This window comes from Puma concolor, chromosome B3, assembly GCF_028749965.1.
Source record: "Puma concolor isolate L17-30 chromosome B3, mPumCon1.1.hap2, whole genome shotgun sequence".
Lineage (NCBI taxonomy): Eukaryota > Metazoa > Chordata > Mammalia > Carnivora > Felidae > Puma > Puma concolor.
The window spans coordinates 69,920,226-69,942,286 of NC_141672.1; the positions used below are offsets into that span (position 1 = coordinate 69,920,226).

Here is a 22,061-nt window from a genome sequence, read left to right on the forward strand (position 1 = left end):
AAAAGTTAATAACATTTTACAACAATAGCATTCAAAATCAAAATGTTTTGCAAACAACAGTTAAATGTTGTTGCAACAAACAGTTAAATAGTAATTGCAACAACTTCTACATAAGAAAGGTAAATACCTTTTTCCTCTACATATTCAAGATTAGGTTTAAAAGTTATCTATTTAAGCTGTTACAGATACTGGTTAAAGAACCATGGTTGAGAAGTTACATTATTTAATCTATTGAAGGTGACAGCTGTATATTACATGAATGTGTAGTTATGGACTTTTGAACATTTATTATTTGCTTACTACTCTATAATGGCTTTGAATAGTCTGCTATGTAAGTATATATTTAGTCATTTCAAAAAATGCGTATTATTATTTGGTAGACTTTGTACCCAAGCATGATAAAAGAGGTGTTGTTTTCTCAGTACTATTCTGGGGCCATGCCAGGTATGCACAAGTGAGTCTCAAACATATTATTTACTAGTATGAGGCTTGAAAATTTGTGTTTACAAAATATGCATTGCTGCCCCAGAATAAAATCTATAGAAGTTCTTCAGATATATTTATCTAGGAAATGGAAAAAAAAATCTGATTTTTATTTTGTTCAACCCTGCCATTACCTTTGACCTTGACCTAGACTGTCTTGAAAAAAATCTAATCTTGACAGCAGTCGATTACTTAATTGCCACCTCATTTCCTGCCTCCCATTTAACTCTGATCTCAGAAAGATGTCTACACCTGTACCACTGGCATCCTATTTCCTAGCTCACAGTTTCCATCTCCAAAAGTTCAGCCTTTCAAGAACTCACAGCGCTGAACTATTATCAATACAGTGCCTATCACTGTATATCATTTCAGTTTTTGAGTTCGTATTGTAAGACTAAATATGCCTTCCTCACAACCTACCCTTCTCCCTGTCTCGCTTATTCCATCATTGTTGTTAACAGAGACTGCATTCTCGAATTCATACTGTAGTAATTATCAAAAATCCTATTAACTTATTTTCATTAGCAACTTGAATTTGTTGAATAAATGACAAAGAAATAATTTCAGCAACTTTTAAGTTCACCTAACATCATAGATTTTAGAGTTGTCTATAACCTCACAGGTCATCTAATGAGATCCTTCCATTTAGCAGATGTGGAACGCCAAGGCAAGAAAAGTCAAATGACCTTGATCTTACTGTTGGTGAGTGATGATACCAGGACTAAGATCCAACTCTTCTTAGTAATTCATTGTTATATCTACTAGAGTTATTTATGGTAGAACTTTAGATATGCATCATTTTCATATGCTGTATTTTGTCTGGCCTCAGATAAACATGATTGCTGCTGACACTTCCACAATGCTTTCTTGGCTCCCTCCCTTTAATTGTCTTTGTCTTTTATGGCATGAAGATCAAAGGTGCAACGAAGAGAAAAATGAATAAAATGTATTTGTAGAACATCAAAAAAATAAAAAAATAGAAGAAAAATTAAGTAGAACATTTAAAGAAAAAAATGGGGGAACTGATGTCCTTGTTAACTCAAAAATGGCTCTTTTATTTGTCCTCTGGGCCTCATATTCTTCCATCAGTGGCTCTTTGGGATTTCTGTAGCACGTTTCCTAGTGTTTGCTCACTGGAATTATAAATCTGATATCTGTAACCTATTGATGTTTGAGTGTATCATGTTGGGTTTTCTTTCTTTATATTCTGTAGTCCATTCTCTACCTTGAACCACAAAAATCTTTTTATCTTTGTGTGCTGGAAATGAGTTTCCTTTTTCTAGGAGTTAAACCAACATTAAAGAGATTATAAGCTAGAAAAGAAATACACATACATATATACATATTCTCCATATGTATGGCTATAACAGTACAAACTTAATATAAAATCTCAAACAGTTCAAGTAAATTGCAGTGACATTAGCTGTACCACTAAATTACTTTTTACTAACTTTTCTATTAATTTCAAGATTTAACCATATAATTAAGTTAGAATCAAATTTCACATTTACATCTTGACGAATGAATATGGGTAAGCAAAAAAATCTGAACTCAGTAATTTAAATTTGTGTTGCTTCCTCACACAAAACTATAAAAAACAGTATTTACTAAAGGCAGTGGAAACTCATGATTGCTGTGCTCAAGTAAAAGTTTTGGAATTTAAGAAGCACTTAGTTGCTGCATTAGGCCATTTAGGATGTTTCAGCGTCTCAATTGACTGTAATTCCAATCTGCTCAAGTGCCCTGTTAATGACCTTCCATCTCCAAATAAGCAGAGGAATTCAATGTTTATACTTTAAAAAAAAAAATCTCTACCACAAACAGATTGAAGGACAGGTTCTATCTTTACTATGGCAGGAGAGAGTAAATTGTTACCACTACATCAATTGAGAGAGACTAACCTTCAGTGGCTCTTAATGAAAGCCCTCATTGACAAAACAAAATCAACAGATCCAGGTATAAGAAAGCCACTTAAGTGTTTTCCATTTCTTATTGTCTAACACTGAGTAATTATATTCCTAAAGCCTAAACAAGAAGTGAAATTTACCCACACTTACACTTCAACTTCAGTGACATGTAGTAAACAGATAGGTCTCTAGGCTTCCTGTAGAAGTGTCACTCCGATATATAAATATATTCATATTTCTATGCACAGTGGAAAAAGTCCTAACATCTGGGGACACGGTTGCAAAGAAGTCCCATGCTCAACCCCCATGCCCCAAAAATCTAGAAACCCAAAATACACCAATATTTATTTGAATCAGTACCAAAGTAAGAAAGCAGCAAACGTGTTCCACCTTCTCTTAAAGTAGAGAAAAGAAGCTATGACTGACTGCTTAAGTCTTGTGTTAAAAGTCATTGTGCTTCAAGGACAAGTTGAGGTGTTGCATTTACTATATAAACTGTTAACATCAAGTTCTAGGCATCTGATGTCTTCTTTCTTTATAAGCATACAAAAGGCATTCTGTATCTCCTAATATATTTATTCTCAGATAACTTATTTCCAGCAGTTTACACCATACTCCTTCTAACCTATAGGAAAATATTCCATTGTATTTTGTACAACATGATGTTGTGTTCAAAGAGCCAAAAGCCTTGAGGCAAAATATCACTAATGATGACATAAGCTTTGGCATTGTTTTAATAAATTGTCAAAAAATGTGAATTTTTTTTTCACTGTTTCTGTTATAATATTTATTTGTGGATTTAAACAATGATATAGTATGATTTCTCTATAGAATGAGTAATTGCTCCTTTGAGGGTAACTCAGATTTATCATGTTAACAGCCATTCTCCCCATACACTTTCCACATAATTAATAAATTAATTAGAATTCCTAGCTATAAAAATAGAGTAATAAGTTATGTAAACTCTTCAGATCAGAAGCGGCTAACTAATCTGGTTTTTTCACTGCCTGAATGGTGTCTGTTTTGCTCTACACCACACATGAAAGTAAATATTTCAATGCAAGACAGTGCATTTCAATGCAAGGATGCAAGACAGTGCATTTATCTTATTTTTCCTTCCCTTCCCCTATGTTCATCTATTGTGTTTCTTAAATTCCGCATATGAGGAAAATCAGAAGATATTTGTCTTTCTAGGCTTGACTTATTTCGCTTAGCATAATACACTCTAGTTCATCCATGTTGTTGCAAATGGCAAGATTTCATTCTTTTTGATTGCTGAGTAGCATTCTGTTATATATATCTAATCTATATCTATATCTATATCTATAGATATCACATCTTCTTTATCCATTCATCAGTGAATGGACATTTCATAATTTGGTTATTGTTGATAGAACTGCTATCAACATTGGGGAGGAAAGATGGGGGGATGGGCTAAATGGGTGATGGGCATTAAGAAGGGCACTTGTTGAGAAGAGCAATGGATGTTATATGTGATAAATCACTGGGTTCTACTCCTGAAACCAATACTACACTGTATGTTAATTCACTCAGATTTATTTATTTATTTATCAGATTTATTTCAATAAATAAATCTGATAAATAAATAAATAAATAAATAAATACCACTTTAGCTACAAGGAGGAGGAGGATACAAGAAAATGTAAAAAAGATTTGTCACAAGGAAGCTTTACAATAAAGTTTGTTAGGGCATTATGTGTAAAAGGCTAACAGATTTACACCTGATTATGAGAAGAGGCTGATGTGTGTAGCTGGAGAGGAAGCCCTTGTAGGCTGAGGAGAAGGAGGAAAGGAGTAAGTAGCATAGATGTAACTAGGGAGGTAGATTTGGACCAGACTGAAAAATGCTTTGCATGTGAAGTTCTGAGGTTTAGATTTTATCTTGCAAGTCATAGGGAACCAATGGTGGTTTTTCAAGCTAAAGAGTTATTCTTGGCTTTGATCCTTCTGTCTCAAATTACACCAGTAAATAATAATTGTCATAAGGAGAGTGTCTCTATGGTATAAAGAATTTAATATTTTAGAGGAAGTGGGTACTCTGATGGTCAGTGGAAGGATTTCAGTAGAACTGGGAGGAAAAGAAAAGCAAAGAGAGCCTATCTTAGTTTTTTTTTATTTTTTTAACGTTTATTTATTTTTGAGACCGAGAGAGACAGAGCGTGAACAGGGGAGGAGCAGAGAGAGAGAGGGAGACACAGAATCTGAAACAGGCTCTAGGCTCTGAGCTGTCAGCACAGAGCCTGACGCGGGGCTCGAACTCACGGACCGTGAGATCATGACTTGATCCAAAGTCGGACGCTTAACTGACCAAGCCACCCAGGCGCCTCAAGAAAGCCTATCTTAGTAGAGAAAGTAGCTTCTGCAAAATTGGATAACATTGAATACGTATGCATTCAAGCAGTCATAACCAGAGGTGCACTTGAGCATTGCAGTCACAGTATAAAATATAACGGTTAAGAAAACAAACTTTGGAGTTATCTAGACTTAAGTTCAAATTTCAGCACTTAACACATGTTCTGGCTGAATACTCTAGAGCAAGTGTCACATTCAATTCCTTGGATTGTAGGCAATAGAAACATACTTTGGTTGATTTATGCAAAAGAAAGAGAAAGAGGGTGGAGAGGGAGGTTGAAAGGGAAGAGAAGAGAAGGGAAGGAACGAATTTGTCCCTGGATATGGGGTAACTAAGGGACTTAAATGGAATCTTGCTCCAATGGCAGGAACCTGGAGTCTCTGGTGGGTTTGTAGCAGAAACTAATATGCATTCTCGCAATATGCTGCTATAGTCACCCTATTTATTATTGCTCTTGAAATTTGTATCCAGTAAGAGTATCTGAAAAGTCTCACTCTATTTTTTGGCTGAAGAGAGCAAATTACCTTGAATGACAGATCTTCTAGGTTATGAAACTGGGAGCTATTACCAGAAAATAATGCAATGCATACTAAGTGGACAAAGCTAGTAAATTTCCACAACTACAAGTAATTTACTCTTACTCAGTCTCCATATCTTCATTAGTTTAATGGGGATAATACTGGTACATACTCCAGAGGACTAGGATAATCAAATGAGACAATTGATATAAAGTGCTTAAGGACCGCATAGTCAATGCTATTAGCAGGTTTTATGATGAGGTATATTGGAGATGATCCTGGTTAAGGAGGATTGAGATCAGATTATAGAAGGATTCAATATTAAGCTAAGGATTTTGGAATTTACCTTGTAGGTAACATGCAGATTTTTGTTTTGATTTGCTTGTTCGCTTTTTATCAAAGTATAACATACACTCAATACAGTATAAATCATAGGTATAGAAGTGGATAAATTTTCACAAACTGAACATGCCTCTACTGTCTAACTACATGCAAATCAGAACCCCAAAACTTCTCCCTTCTGCATGGGACAGGTTTTCAGCATAGAAATTGATTTGAAAAAAAAATATTTAAAGATGAATCTCTCAGTGGGGTGCAGAATAGAAACAAATTCACAAAACTTGATATTTGGATAAAAGTATATATGTGTCAGGGAGATGAATATAAAATGGTTTTGATTATGGATGAGCAAGAATGATGATGCCATTGGCATCACTAGAAATTTAGAGAAAGGCTGAATTTTGGAAGGGAAATGAATTGTTTTTTTTTAAAATATTATTTTCTTACTATAAAACCACACTCATATACTCATCATGGAAATAAATGGAAAATACAATAAAGAGAAACTAAAATAAATTATGTGTACGTAGTATACAACTATACTGTACTCCATGATATATATTCTCCCAAATCTTTTCCTTTCTCCATCTTTCTCTACAGATATATAGTCTTATATATATAAACATACAGATATACATAAGTTTTTACAAATACGGAGTTACATTCTATCCACTGTACTATTGCCTACACTTTCCATTTTATATAAACTAAACATGAACATACCATGACCATCAATGTATCAAGAACACCTTCTCACATCACATTTCTTCCATAACTGCATTTATTTGGCTGTATAATATTCTATTGTGTAGAATATACCATTATTCTTAAGCAATCCCCTCTGTTGCATAATTACATTATTTCTGATTTTCATTTATATAAACAATGTTATGAGATATATGATATCAATCACATATTTTTAACCTAAAATATATACTGAGAAATGAAATTACTGGGTTATATTTACTGCATCATTTTAAGGCTTTGATATATATTGCCAAATGTCATTTCAGAAAAGTTTTGTCAAGTTACTTTTCTGTCAACAGAATGTAAAAGTGACCATTTCCTTACACTCTTGCCAATACTCTGTATTATAATTTTTAAATAGTATTTGACAACTTGATAGGTGTAAATGGTTTGCCTTTTTTGTTTTGATTTGCATTTCTTTGATAACTAGTGATTTTGAATATCTTATGCTTGTTAGTCATTTTTCTTTTTCATTTTGTGCATTTCTGTTTGTGTCTTGGCATTTTTTATTGGAGTACATATTAATTTTGGTTTTCGACACATAGACTTGGAAGTAAAAGCAGGATAGTGGAGAGGAAGTAGACTTGTAAGATGGGTCAGGAAAGGAGATGTGAATTTAGTTTTAGCACAGAACAGGAATAATAGCCATGAGACTGAATATTTTATTAAGTACATACAAAAAGAGAGAGAGCAAAGGGCCAATGATATACTCTCAGAAGATATTCACAGCCTTGAGTAGCAAATGAAGCAAAAGAATTTAAAGGGGTAGATGAGGAATGAGGACAGCATTGTATATGGAAACAGGGGGAAATGATTTTCTAGGAAGAATATGAAATGTTAATACAGAAAGAACGGGAAATAAGAAAGTCTGTTGATTCGGTAGTGAGAGGATCATACCTCGAGTGCGGTAGCCAACAGGTGAACCTACTGTTGACTGTTTTCCTTCATTGGCTTTGGCATTGTCCTCTGTGGCCCTGTGTAGTTGTCATATGTGGGTGATGATGAATTTGACAAAAAGATGCTAACAGACACCTGCAGAGTAAGAGACACAGTCCCACTCCCAGCCAGGGAAAAGATTTCCTGATATTCACAGACCTTTAGCATGAGTATCATATGAGACTTTCAGGAAGCTCCCTTTGCCTTTCTCATGGATGTTTCTACCTTCCTGATTCTCCCAACTGATTAGCTACAGCCCCTGCCTACCCCTCAGGTGGAGGAAACTAGTAACAATTACTATATTTCCCTTATTATTTAGCATAACGCTAGCAAAGTTCAGTATCTAAGTCATAAAACTACAGGTCATCAGGTTTTTCATATTCCATTTCACCATAATTCTTGATATTTATTAAATCATCTTAAAAAGTAATAATAATATTTCCCCCTATGTGTCATTTCTATTTCTACTTTATCTTCTTTCTCTTCCCTTCTCTTTTTATCTCTCCCTCTCTTTCTCTAACTTAGTGCCTATACTAAAAGAGTTACCAGGTAGCTCCTTTAGATATTGTGCAAAAAATCCAGGTTTTTCTGAAAAATTCCAAAACAGCTTTAGAAATTTTTGAATATAGCCATGGTAATTGCTTATTTATTCCATATTTCCTCATGCTGCTCCATTTGTGAAATTCAGAATTTGCATTATGTAGCAGAAAAAACACATCTTCAATCTGAATTCAAATCCAGCTTTGCTGCTTAATAGCTCTGATACCATAGAGAAGTTACCTGAGTTCTCTTGCCCTTAATTTCTTTGTTTATAGAATGGCTATAAAAAAATTATTTCACAGAGTTATTAGGAAGAAATATGTAAATTGCTTAACACAATGATTGTACTCTACAACCATCAATTTCCTATGTTGTGTGAGTCTAGATGAAAATTCAGATAACAGAGGCTTAAATATTGAATTCTGTCAAAATAATATCCTAATGCATAAACAGTTTTTAAACACTACAATTGCTTAAAATTGTATGATATGTTTTTCCATCTCTTAATTTATAGTATGCATTCCTCTGAATTCTTATTAATTTTTTTAACATTTATTTATTTTTGAGAGAGAGAGACAGAGTGTGAGCAGGGGAGGGGCCGAGAGAGAGGGAGACACAGAATCTGAAGCAGGTTCCAGGCTCTGTGCTTTCAACACAGAGACCATTGCAGGGCTCGAACTCATGAACTGTGAGACCATGACCTGAACCAAAGTCAGACCCTTAACCAACTGAGCCACCCAGGCGCCCCTACATTCCTCTGAATTGTTAATAGTTTTAAAATAATTCTCAATGTTTCTCATTATCATACTGTATAATATTTATATACATGGGGGTCTTGAAGAGTCTTTGCTCTTCTAACAAAAGCCTCTAATAGATTTGAACTGCTTCTCATACAATACCCCCCTGGCAATCAAAAGGAAATCTTAACCTTTAAAATTGCAATACTATGTCAGCTAAAAATAATACTGATGGTGAGTATGGATAAGTTCATTTATTTATAACTTGCTTAGGATATATACCTAATTACAGATAATTGATAGCTATAGGTAAATTGATAATGAAACACTCTAGTCAAAGTCAAATGGGTGGTCTACGGAAAGTAATCTTGCAGTCCAAATCTGAGTGCTGCCCTATAATTCTGAGCAATTTAGGAGCATCTTGGGTTCATTGTACACAGCATCTATTCTCTTGGTCTATTTTTGCTCTTTCCTACCCTTTATGGGGTAGATAGGGTAATGAAAAGAGGCTACTTAAATTCATAGATCTGTTGTTCAAAGTGTATGTCACCTTAAATTTAAAATATGGTAGAAAAGGAGTTAGAGGTCTAAGGTACACCTGAAGCTGTGTGCAGAAAGAGCACCTGGACCAGACATTTCTTAAACACTAAAGGTGGATTGGGGTATCACCTAAGCAAAAGCAACAAAGGAGATATAATGATGGTAAGTCTCAATACTGTGAGCTGCTCTTTGCTGCTTTTTGAGCATATCAAGAGATATTATTTTGTACTGCATGAAATTAGCTTGAGAACAAGAGTTCAATACAAGCTCCCAGTTTAAAACATACATCTCCTTCCCAAGATAAAATGTTCTCTTATAAAAGGGAAATTGATTATCCTTTGTCTCATATATTTGTATACGTTATTAGCATTTTGTAAGTTGGTAGAAACTAGATATATTTTATCTCTAATTTTATCTTCCTTAAGGCAGGGTCTTAAATGTTGTTTTTTTTAATTCAAGAAAATACTTTATTTTCTTTACATTTTCTAGTAAGTTGCTTCCTAAAATGAAATATATGATAAAGTTTAATAGTATCAACGATTTCTTAGCAATTAATTAATTCATAAGAACGATCCAGGGGGAAAACCTATAGAGAAAGTGTGTCAGAAACTAAATATGTGTGAAAGAAGGGTAGTTTTCAAGAGTGGAGGAAAAAATGAAATCGTTATCAGTAAGAGAAATGATAGAAGGGAAAGAGGAGGAGGGAGGAAGAGAAAGAGGGAAGAAGGCAGAGCACAAAGGAAAGAAGAAAATGGATATACACCTAAAAGCAGAAATATGTACATGATGTTTAGTGAAGAGACAAGCACCAACTTAAACTAAAACAGATATTTTATTTTAGGATTTGTTTTTTATTCATAGGTTGGAGTAAAGGAGAGAAGAAGGCTTCTAGACCAACTATCTTCCAGATAAAATACAGGACACACAATTATTTGAATGTGAGATACACAATGACTTTTTTAGTATTAGGATAGCCCACACAATGCAGGCCACATATTGGCCATACGGTATACTTAGGCCAAAAAAGTGCTTTTATCTGAGATTCTGATTTAAGTGGGCCTCTGTATGTAATCTGGCAACCCTAAATAGAAATGAAAATAAATCTGTTAAAGTTTTTAAAAATTAATTGAATTATATTGTATAAACACATACATCTCTTAATGGAATCACTAACAGATGTAATTTTGGTCTAATTTCAGGTCTTGCACGATTGTCTTCATAATTTTGCTTTGTCATTGATACAAGAATAACTCATTTTCCTTTTATTACTTAGAAAAGACTTAATCTCAAGAAAGTTTTTTTAGATTATTATGTATTATATTGGGATTATACCATCTGCTAAATCTTTTTTTTTTTTTTAATAATGGAAACTGAAAGCTCAAACAAACAAAAAAAACCACACCATGCAACAATGTCTTGAGGCTGGAATTCTGCTGTTTCTTTGTTAAAGCACTTTGTTGAAAATGAAAAGAGATATTACACAAACAGCCCTTTGTTGCAGAAGTGAATTTTGATAGAGCATACATAATAATATTAATCACCTCGACAGTGTTATAATACAGGCTTTCCAAGTCACCTTTCTTGATTTAAGTAACATCGTTTAAAAGGCTACTTGACTATCAACTAGCTCTTATCAAACAATGTTTTGATTAGAGAAATTGGAGAAATAATTCACAGGTCTTTCACAGGTACCTGTTCATATTCAAAGTGGGTTTTAGTGCTTCCCATTTTCATATGGTCTCTGACCTGGAGAGGAATGAACAGAAGTTTTCATAAATACAATCAAGTTTGGCATTTGTGTATTTCTGGTTATCCTGTGATGGAAAGATCAGCTATGTTGTATTCTCCTGGAAAGATTCAGAGTAGTGTAGCCTCTAAAAGGTATGATAATGCAATACCAACGAAGTCCCCATCAGCAGCAAAATAGCTGTCCTGTTCCCCCACCACCCTGCTGCCACCCTAATCTGAAATTGTGGAATCAGTCACAAAGACAGGGAGCAAAGGCACATGTATTGTCAAGACATCCACTTTTAAGTTATGCCCACAAAACAGCAGTGGGGAGGGGATAGCCTTTTGCTTTTTCATCATTAAGACAGTGGCCTAGGATGTTACAGTACTTATCAGGGTGAACCAGAAGAGTCTAGGATGAAAGGAAGAAAGAACAATCCAGCAAAGGCCATGGAGCTCCTGTAAAGAGAGGGGAGGAAAGGAAGGCTTGAGTTTACTCCCAGAATGAGGAGTCATGGGCATACAGAGTCAGCCTAAACCACTGCTGAAGATTTGAATTAGCTAGGCCCCTACAAGCAACCGAACTCTTAGTTAACCTATAGTCATACCTTCCTTCTCCCTTTAATTCCATCCAACCAGTCATCTTTCCCACATCTTTTTGTCCTTGATCCTTGTCTCATCTCCACCTCTACAGAGAGAGAAGGTAAGCAAATGACCATGCTAAAATAGTTCCTTACTGAGAGCATTAAGATCACAGAGCTAGTAAGTCAGTGTTGAAATTTAAACCCAGGTCTCTCTGATGCAAAGCAAGCACACCTTCTATTACACTCTGCTGGAGAGAGGGAAGATAAGGAATGAGGAATACTGTGGAAAGAAGGAATTCTGATAAATAGTATGTTTCTAGTGTAGTAATTGAAATCCATTCATTCAGTTTATAATTAGTAAGCATTTACCCAGATTCAATGTAAATTAGGATTAAATTAGGGCTGAACTCTTAAGAAAATCTATACACATCGAGGCACCTGCGTGGCTCAGTCACAAGTTTCCCACTTTTAATCTTGACTCAGGTCACAATCTCGAGGTTGGTGAGATCAACAGTTAGTGAGATCAAGCCCTGAATTGGGCGCTGCACTGACAGTGCAGAGCCTGCTTAGGATTTTCTCTTCCTCTCTCTCTGCCCCTCCTCCACCCATGCACAAGCACGCTATCTCTCAAATAAACATTTAAAAAAAAAAAGAAAGAAAAAAGAAAATCTATACACATAAATTACAGTGGGACAATATTTCTAACGTCTTGTATTGGCCTATCTTTCTACATTACTCCTTCTCCTTATACTACTTTATGCTACATTTCATGGTCATTTTACCTCTATTTACTCTGAGTATAACCTCCACCAAATTCTCTTTTTATTATGTATCCACGTTGACATTGGTTCTATAGTAAAAACTATAAGCCGCTTTTGTGTTTCCATTAGTCTTTGTATCACTCTAGATAAAACCATTTTCTAATATAAATTTAGATTGTTACCAAAAATATAACATTTCAGTTTTCTCTGTTTTATTCATAAAGAGCTTTAAATCCTACTTATGAGAAACACAGTCTTGTAAATATAGGCCCACCTACATCCTAGTAATGAAGCCATATTTTTTAATAGGACTAGAATCTCCCCTAAGACACCCACCACCCGTCCTGGAAGTGCCTCAGTCTTTCCTCTGTGTGCCTTTGACCAAATAACAAAATTTTTTAGGCACCAGCAGACTTTTACTGCCTTGAAGCTGATAGTGTTGACTGTATCTATTTTCAAGCTTATATGTACAGTGCATTGGAATGCTTTGATTTTCCCATTTATGCTCCTCAGTTACAGCAGTGTTCTTGATCTTCTGGTCTGCTTTGTTTACAACCATACATACCCTCTTGAATAGAAAATCTCAGTGATTACATAGCACATATACCTCAGCTACCTTTTCTTTCTTTTCATTATGGATGCAATCTCTGGTCTCTCTCTCTCTCTCTCTCTCTCTCTCTCTCTCTCTCTCTCTCCCCCCCTCTTATTTCTTTCTCTGTTTCTTCTCTGGAGAATTTATTTCTGAATGTATTGTTTCAGAGGCCATCTCTGATAGCTCTCTTGAATTTCAATGGTAGTAAATAAGGGCTCATGATAGCCTCCAGTTTATAATTACTTTTTACAATAGAAACCAACCCTTGGCTTCTATTCTTCCTACCTCATTTATTTAATATTGGCAAATAATTTGCTTCAGTATAATAGAAGGTGAATATTCAGTTCTGTAATTTGACACATTACCATATATGTTTTTTTTCCCCAGAATTCATATTATATGTCTCTGCATAGTTGCTGTTTAGCCTTAGAGTTAAATGTATAGCATGAATTAACAAAACTACCAATGTTTCTATTTAAAAAGCAGTTTTATTAAGATATAATTCACTTGCTATAATTATACCATTTAAAGTATACAAACAATGGATTTTAGTATATTCACAGACGTATGTAACCATCACTCCAATTTTAGAACATTTTCTATCACGTGTAAATAAACCCTGTAACCTTTAGCCATTACCACCTCTCCGCTCCCTCCTCTTTTGCCCCCACCTCCAGTCCTAAACAACCACTCATCTACTTTCTGTCCCTATTGATTTTTTTTATTCTGGACTTCTATGTAAACAGACTCATGTAATATGTAGACTTTTGTGACTGGCATCTTTCACTTAGGGTAATGTTTCCAAGGTTCATCTAAGTTGGCACATGTATCAATACTTCATCTCTTTTCTATGGCTAAAAAGTATTCCATTGTATATATGGCATTTTATTTATGCATTCATTTGTTGATGAATTTGCGTGTATCTACCTTTTGGCTATTCTGAATAATGCTACTATAAACATCTGTATACAACTTTTAGTGTGGGTATATATTTCCATTTCTCTTGGATATAATCTAGGAGTAGAATTGTTGAGTCATACGCTAACTCTATGTTTGAATGTTTGAGGAACTGCCAAAGCAGCCGCACCATTTTACAGTCCCATCAACAGAGCATGAGGGCTCTGACATTTCCATATTCTCAGCAGCACTTATCTGACATTTTTTTTTTTTTAATTTTTTTTTTTCAACGTTTATTTATTTTTGGGACAGAGAGAGACAGAGCATGAACGGGGGAGGGGCAGAGAGAGAGGGAGACACAGAATCGGAAACAGGCTCCAGGCTCTGAGCCATCAGCCCAGAGCCTGACGCGGGGCTCGAACTCACGGACCGCGAGATCGTGACCTGGCTGAAGTCGGACGCTTAACCGACTGCGCCACCCAGGCGCCCCTTTATCTGACATTTTGATGATAGTTGTCCTGGTACTTGCGACGTGATTTCTCATTGTGCTTTTGAATTGCATTTCCTTGCTTGCTAATCATGCTTAGACTTTCTTCACATGTTTATTGGCCATATTTAGTTTTTCCTTGGGGATGTATCTATTGAAGTTTTCTCCCTTTTTTTTTTGTTTTTTTTTGTTTGTTTGTTTTTGAAAGAGAGTATGAGCAGGGGAGGAGCAGAGGAGAGAGAGAAAGAGAATCTTAAGCAGGCTCTATGTCCAGCACAGAGCCCTACGCAGGGCTCAATCCTGCAAACCAGGAGATCATGAACTGAGCCACAATCAAGAATCAGATGCTTAACTGCTAAGCCACCCAGGCTCCCCCTCTGTCCACTTTTTAATTGGGCGTTTTATCCTTTTATTATTGAATTTTAAGTGTTCCTCATATAGTTTAGAAAAACTTCTTATCAAGTATGATTTGCGAATATTTCCCCCAGGCTGCGGGATATCTTTTTGCTTTCTTGATTGTGTCCTTTGAATCAGCACAGAGATTTTAATTTTGATTAAGCTCAACTTACTTTTTTTTTTTTTTTTGGTTATTAATGCTTTTGGTGTCTTATCTAAGAATCTTTGCCAAATCCAAGGTTTGGAGGATTTACCCCTATATATTCTTCCCAAAAGTGTTATAGTTTTAGCTCTTCCATGTAGATTTTTAAATTTATTTTTAGTTATTTTTTATATGGTATGAGGTAAGGATCCAACTTCATTCTTTTACATGTGGATATACAGTTGTCCCAGTACCATTTGTGGAAAAGATTATTTTTCCCCCATTAAATGGTCTTGTCACCCTTGTCAAAAATCATTTGACTGTAGATACATGGGCTTATTTCTAAACCCTCAATTTTATTCTACTGATTTATCTATCTATCTTTGTGTAGCACTACCCTGTCTTGATTACAATTGCCTTGTAGTGAGTTTTGAATTTGGGAAATTTGGGTCCACATACTTTCTTCTTTTCCTGGATCGTTTCAGCTAGTCTGGATCTCTTACAATTCCATATGAATTTTAGAGTCAGCTTGTCAACTTCTACAAAAGTCAGCTGAGATTTTAATAGGGATTGCACTGAATCTATAGATCAGTTGGGTAAATATCACCATCTTAACAATATTAAGTCTTCTGACCCATGATCTATGCTTTAAATTCTTTGTCTGGGGCGCCTGGCTGACTCAGTCGGTTAAGCGTCCAACTTCTGCTCAGGTCATGATCTCGCGTACGTTTGTTCAAGCCCCGAGTTGGGCTCTGTGCTGACAGCTCGGAGCCTTGACCCTGCTTCGGATTCTGTGTCTCCCTCTCTCTCTGCCCCTCCCCTGTTCATGCTCTGTGTCTCTCTGTCTCAAAAATAAATAAATGTTTAAAAAATTTAAAAAAATAAACTCTTTGTCAGCTATATTTCTTAAGTAGATTTTTTTAATTTGCTGTAGCAAATATACCTGCCATGCCATCTTATAAAAGTGCAGAAATATTTTTTTCAATGACATACTCTCTCTCTTCACTGCTGACATTATAAGGGAAATGATTTATAAACTTCCCTAGTTTGAAGCACAAAGAAAAAACTTCTGGACAGAATATTACTTATGAAAATCCATCACCACCCCTTTTATCCAGAAAATTTTGTATGCTAAAGGTATTTTTTGTGTGGGATTACTAGCTATCCATATGCATAAGCAACCAAAGCAAGCGTCTATGTGGTACTTCACATTGTTTTTGCATTTCAGTACTTTCTTGCGCATTTATATGAGGGCTACAACATAGGTAAGTTACCATATGAATCAGGAGGGAGTTGTATTTGAAAACTATTGTTCAGCTTATTCTATATTAAAGTTTGCTATTATGAAAGTATTGCAGTTTTTCACATTCCCAAACTTCACAATTCTCTCTTCTCTATGTAAATCTCTCATGTGTTCACTTTTATATTGTGCTAGATTTAATAATTTGGTGTCATATGCCCATACCTACAGAAATAAAACTTCAAATTATGGCTTTCAAGTTTCCATTGTTCATCCATGAATTTAATATGCAGTTGGGTTTCTCACTTGAATTGTAACTCTGAAAGCATTGTAGCATGCCCACTTTTTCCATCAACCTGACACATAACTGTGAAATTATATGTACTACTTCTGAGCTTCCGTAGATGGTCTGAAACATACCAGAGAGATCAGAAGGAAAAATGATGGTTTCTCACATTGTCCCAGATTGTATTGCAGCTAATGGCACTGGCAAAGTTGGTGGTCTGGTAATTAAGTAAGAATCAATCCACAGCTCATGTGTTTGCATACGGTAGTTCTCAATGAGAAATTCTAAGTGGTTACTTGAACTTTTGTAGCCAGGATCCAAGTTCTTCTCTAAAATATTCACAGCAATTCTTGCTGCCTTCAGCAAGCATAAATCTTATACTGAGTGGAACATTCTCCCTTTTCTCTTTCTGAGGATATGCTACAATTTTTTAATGCCTTTTAATACGTTCATGGAATAAAAAGGATAGATATAAATAATGATGAAAGCCAGTCCTCATGTCATATGAAAAAGAAACCAGATGAAATGACTGACTTCTCTCTCTCTCTCTCTCTCTCTCTCTCTCTCTCTCTCTCTCTCTTTTGCCAGGTTTATGTTTAAATAATTACATCTCAGTTTCTTAAAATGTTTTCTTCCACTCTGACTTGAAAAGCAGCTCCAAGTTCTTTTATTTAATTTTAGCCTTAAACAACTGTGTGTTGCTGATAAAACATCAAGTTAAACTGTGGGTTTCCTACTATATCATCTTAGTAAATACAAGTTATAAAACCCACTTGCATGTGGGGAGTGGATAAACTCAGACAAGTTTTGATATAATCTACAGGTCTTTGTTCTTTTTAAATGTCTGTAAGAAAGATCATTTTAACTTCTGGGGTTACTTCTTTCCTCCCTTGGCTATCCCTGAGTATTTCAATGTGATAAACAATTTAAGCATAACCCTTCAGACAACGGTTCTATACTTTTCATGGTATATGTTGATCTTTTCATAAAGTAGTTCATATTTCAAGTACAAATTATAAATCAAAGTAGAGAAATTTAATTTTTATTATTGATAAAAAAGTAAATGAATGAAATATATTGAGTAGTCAGGGTAAATTGAAAAGAATACCTCAAATGTTGAAATTTATATTATTATAAATTTTTGTATTATTGCATGAAGTAATTGCATAAATTACTGAATGGCTCCATGATAATCTAGACATCTAGTCCACAGCATTAAAATCCAATCTGTTTTCTGATACATGAAATGAGGATAATGATAATCCCTAAATCACCAAATCATGGTGATAGCAGGCACGATAGTATACAAAGTACAGTATTTTTATTTGGAGTATTGTATCATGTGCTCTGGTTTCCTGATTAGAAAGAAACTCTATCATTTTAGAATATGTAAGCCCTTACAGCACTAAAACAGGTGGATAATTTTTACTGTAATCCTTCAACACAAAAGCAATTTAAAAATTTATTTAAAATGCTGCATTAAAAAGTAGGTATTTTAGGGGAGCCTGGGTGGCTCAGTCTGTTGAGCGTCCGACTTCGGCTCAGGGCATGATCTCACTGTCCATAAGTTCGAGCCCCACGTTGGGCTCTGTGCTGACAGCTCGGAGCCTGGAGCCTGCTTCAGATTCTGTGTCTCCCTCTCTCTCTGCACCTCCCCTGCTTGCACTCTGTCTTTCTCTCTCTCAAAAACAAATAAACATTAAAAAGATTGTTTAAGTAGGTACTTTATCCATCAGAAAGAGTATAAAGGTAATCTTGTCTACCAGTTTTCAAGAAAGCAGAGGCCAATAAACAGGAATGTTATCTTCTAGTTAAGTGTAGGTATCTAAATTATTACATCATGACATACCTTCTCCTATTTTCAGTCTAAATCTCATCTTCTCTGATAACCCCTTGCTTCTTGCTTCCACTTTCAGCTTTAAAACACTGTCTAAACAATCACCTTTTTATTGAGCTCTTCTGTTTTCCAGACATCATTGGAACTGACCAATTTTCTCAAGAAACCGGAAATACTCAGACAAAAAGAAGTACAATGTGATAAGTGCAAAGCCCATATATGTATACAAAGGAGAGGACAATCAAATCCAACTGGAAGGACTAAAGAGTGACTTGGCTATTGAGGCAATAAACAACATCAAACTCAAGTTGGTTTGCCATTCAGGAATCCTGACCAAAGAAGCCTCTATCCTCTCTTAGTCCCCTCATCTGGAACAAAAATCTCCACATTGACCTTGATAGGGGAATGGGCAGGGAGGCCCACATTACTTCAGCTCACAGCCCATCAGTCAGAACTAGTCAGTCTTCCCACCACCCTCCAGCCATTCCCATCCCCAGTGTACTGTGAGATGATGGCTGGGAAATACAAATAGATTTCACGCTTGGTAAATATGACTATCTCTACCACATAATATTTCAGAAAGGAGATGAAAGTTGGGCCTCAATGATTCAGTCACATTTTGACAGATAAAAGTATAAGGGGCAGTGTAGGTAGGGGAAAGAGTGAAATGCAAAGGAGAGAAAACCTCACAGTATGTGATGCAAAATATGTTCATTTCCTCTGTGGTTGCGGCTAATAGTTATTCTGCCAATATCTGATGTCTGCTTTTTCTATAGTAATAGAAGTTTAGCTGAGCATAGGTTAACCTATCTAAAGAATTAGTTGCATAGCTTTTTTTGAATTTAGGTGTCCCCATGGGAGTAGGTTCTTATCCATGAAATGTGAAAGAACTGATATGGGCAACTCCTAGGATATGCTCCTAGAGGGAAGGACTGCATCCTCTCCTCTCTTCTTTGCATCATACTGGCCTACAGACCTGTTTCGGTTATATATGGGAGCAAACTTGGGCAATAGTGAAACACTAACACAGAAATAGCAAGAATCCCCAGTGCCATCAAACTGTTGTACCTTTCTTGACTGGTTACCAAGACCATATTTTGGGGGCAGGGGGGTAACAGGCCAGTGTGCTGGTGTTGATGCAGAGGTCATGGATTTTTTTTAAAGTATTTCTTTTAAGGTAGTTAAACTGGGGAGTTGATCTGGACAGGGTGCCTTCAGTTCTCCCTTGCAACACTTCTGACTTCATCAAAATGTTTATTCTTAAGCCAGTTTCTTTTGGAATCACTTTTTAAGGCAGCCAAACCCATATCTTAATACAGGCTATTTTAGGTAGTATCAGTTCTCTCTTTTGTGATATCTTTATAGCTATAGTTTGCAATGGATATACAATTATAAATGTAAAGCTGTAATTGCAAAAAATAACCTTGTTTTGAGGTTGATTACACTTTCAATATCAGAGTTGTGAATATATAGGTTAAGCAGTGCATTTTATTTCAGAGGCACGCAGAAGGTTTTAAATTCCTATGCTCTGGGAATAGTGTGCATACAAGGCAATGGTCCAGGTTAAACAGAATAACCATCGTGCCTTCCACAGCACTGTGAGAGGCCCTGTTTGAAAACATATCTGCCCATCAGTGCAAGGTGACTGTGTTACATGAGAGAAAATAGAAACAACAGAAAATGGCTTTGGTGGGTGACGAGAGGGGAAGAGTAACCAATGACTGGAGAAAATGATGAAGGGAAATTAGGACCCTCCCCAACAATGTTGCGGTGAATTTTGCAGGTATAAGTCACAGATTTCAGAGTGGTTAACTCCACTGCCGGGTAGACTAAACCAACTATGTCCTAGCTGGTGGAGAAGTCGAAAACATAGAAATGTCAGAGAGCCCAAGTTGGAATGGAGTAGCCCAAACACAGACGCTTCCCACATTTTTTTGGCCTTTGAGAACCAAGTGACAAACATAAAATGGGGAATTCAACATTATGGAGTTAAAGTAGGGGAGTTTCCAATTCCACATGTAATTCCTGAATGAATGTCTCTCTAATGTTCTGTGAGACTACCTAGAGAATTTTGTGAGACTCTTCATTGATACAAGAGCTACAAGTTCTGCAGCAGTAGTAAATAAAGTGGTCGTATCATCTAACTAAAAACACTTTACAAGGATAAAGTGAGCCATTTCACGTAAATTGCTTAACACAGTGTTTAGCATATAGTAAGTACTTGATAAACTTTAAACAAATCCAGATTATGAATCAGGTTTAGAGTTTGAAGTGTCAAGGAAAAGATATGTAGAATTTTTTTTTTCAGAACATTAGGCACAAAGTTGGTTTGTAGGGCTCTTACCAGCTATCTGTAAATCAGTCTCTCATCTTAACACATTTTTTTTGTATCATTTTTTTTTTCCACTGGGAAGTGCTACCTATTTTTTCACTAATGGCTGTTTTAAGCCCTCATTTTTTAAAAAAAAAGATTTTTTTTAGTTTATTTATTTATTTTGAGAGGAAGAGAGAGAGCACAGGCAGGGGAGGAATGGAGAGAGAGGAGAGAGAAAGAATCCCAAGCAGGCTCTGCACTGTCAGCACAGAACCCAAGATGGGGCTTGAACTCACAAACCTCACAAACCGTGAGATCATGACCTGAGCCTAAATCAAGAGTCGGATGTTTAACCGACTAAACAGGCTCCCCTAAGCCCTCATTTAAAAAAAATAGCTACAGAAAAAAAAAATCATCATGATGTCCCAAAGTAAATCATTACCTAATATGTCAGATTTGAATTTCAAGTTTTTCATGCCACTTCATACTCTTATGTAATGGAAAAAAAAAGCCACAGAAAAATATTAAGATACTCTCAATCTAGAGCGACATAATATGCAATAATATATCAATTTGAGAAAGGATTTGTTCACATTATACTAAACCAGAATATTAGGTTGTTTTTTTAAATGATGGCAATGTTATAAATATATTGCATTATCTCTCTCTTTAGCTTTACTATTTCATCTGTACAACAAGGGTAACAAGGAATCCTATGATGTCAACCCCATTTCCATCAGCAGCTGTCACCACCGCCACCTACCTACCTCTTAGTTGTTAGTGTGGGGCTAACATATACAAAGGGGCATTTTCTGGTATTCAGTTTTGCAATTGACTAAAAGTACAATGGAGCTGAATAAGGGGGAAAAAACCCACTCAGATTTATGCATATTTAGATCACACATATCCCCTAACCTCACATTTTTATTGTCCCTTTTTTTTGCCCCGCATGAAAACAGTTCTATCTTGCTCAAACCTTCTGCAGTTTCCACATCACTTTCTTCCAAGCTAATCACGTATCTGCTGCCTTGTTCACATTTCTGCTAATTCCACCCTGAGCAATATCATTTAAGCAGGTAGTTGTATATCTTAATTCCTTTTGCTTCTTCCATTGCTCCAACACACAAAAGACAAAACAAAAACCCTGTTGCATTGGAGAGCTAAACAGTAACTTTGTAATAAACCTGTTAATGATATGTCTGCATCCCAATAAAAGAAAACCAAGTGTTCTAAAATAAAATTAAAATAATAAAGAGCCACTAGATCAGTATTCCACAAACCTAGTGAATATGAGAAGCTCTGAGGAGCTTGCTAGAAAACAAGCTCCAAGATATAGAGAACAGATTGGTTGCCAGAGGTAGGGGTGAAGGGTGGGAGAAATGAGTAAAGGGGATCAAAAGGCTAAAATACTGGGTACAAGTTTATGATATTGGGCAATGTCCATAAAATAGAATTCAACGAGACTATTCATAAACACAATAGCTTTATTTTAGAAAGATCATCATCAGGGGCGCCTGGGTGGCTCAGTCATTTGGGTGGCCAACTACAGCTCAGGTCATGATCTTGCAGTCTGTGAGTCGGAGCTCCACGTCAGGCTCTGTCCTGAGAGCTCAGAGCCTGGAGCCTGCTTCCGATTCTGTGTCTCCCTCTCTCTCTGCCCCTTCCCAGCTTGCTCT

General features: G+C 35.9%; 1 long non-coding RNA gene across 1 annotated transcript in view; it reads left to right on the forward strand.

The window, feature by feature from the left end:
- Positions 1 to 263: 263 nt before the first annotated feature.
- The window catches only part of LOC147580044 (uncharacterized), a 115,745-nt gene continuing 93,947 nt past the window's right edge, over positions 264 to 22,061 (forward strand). The window contains exon 1 of the long non-coding RNA XR_015252457.1: positions 264 to 1,185. This is a non-coding gene — a long non-coding RNA (uncharacterized LOC147580044). The remainder of the gene's footprint in view (positions 1,186 to 22,061) is intronic.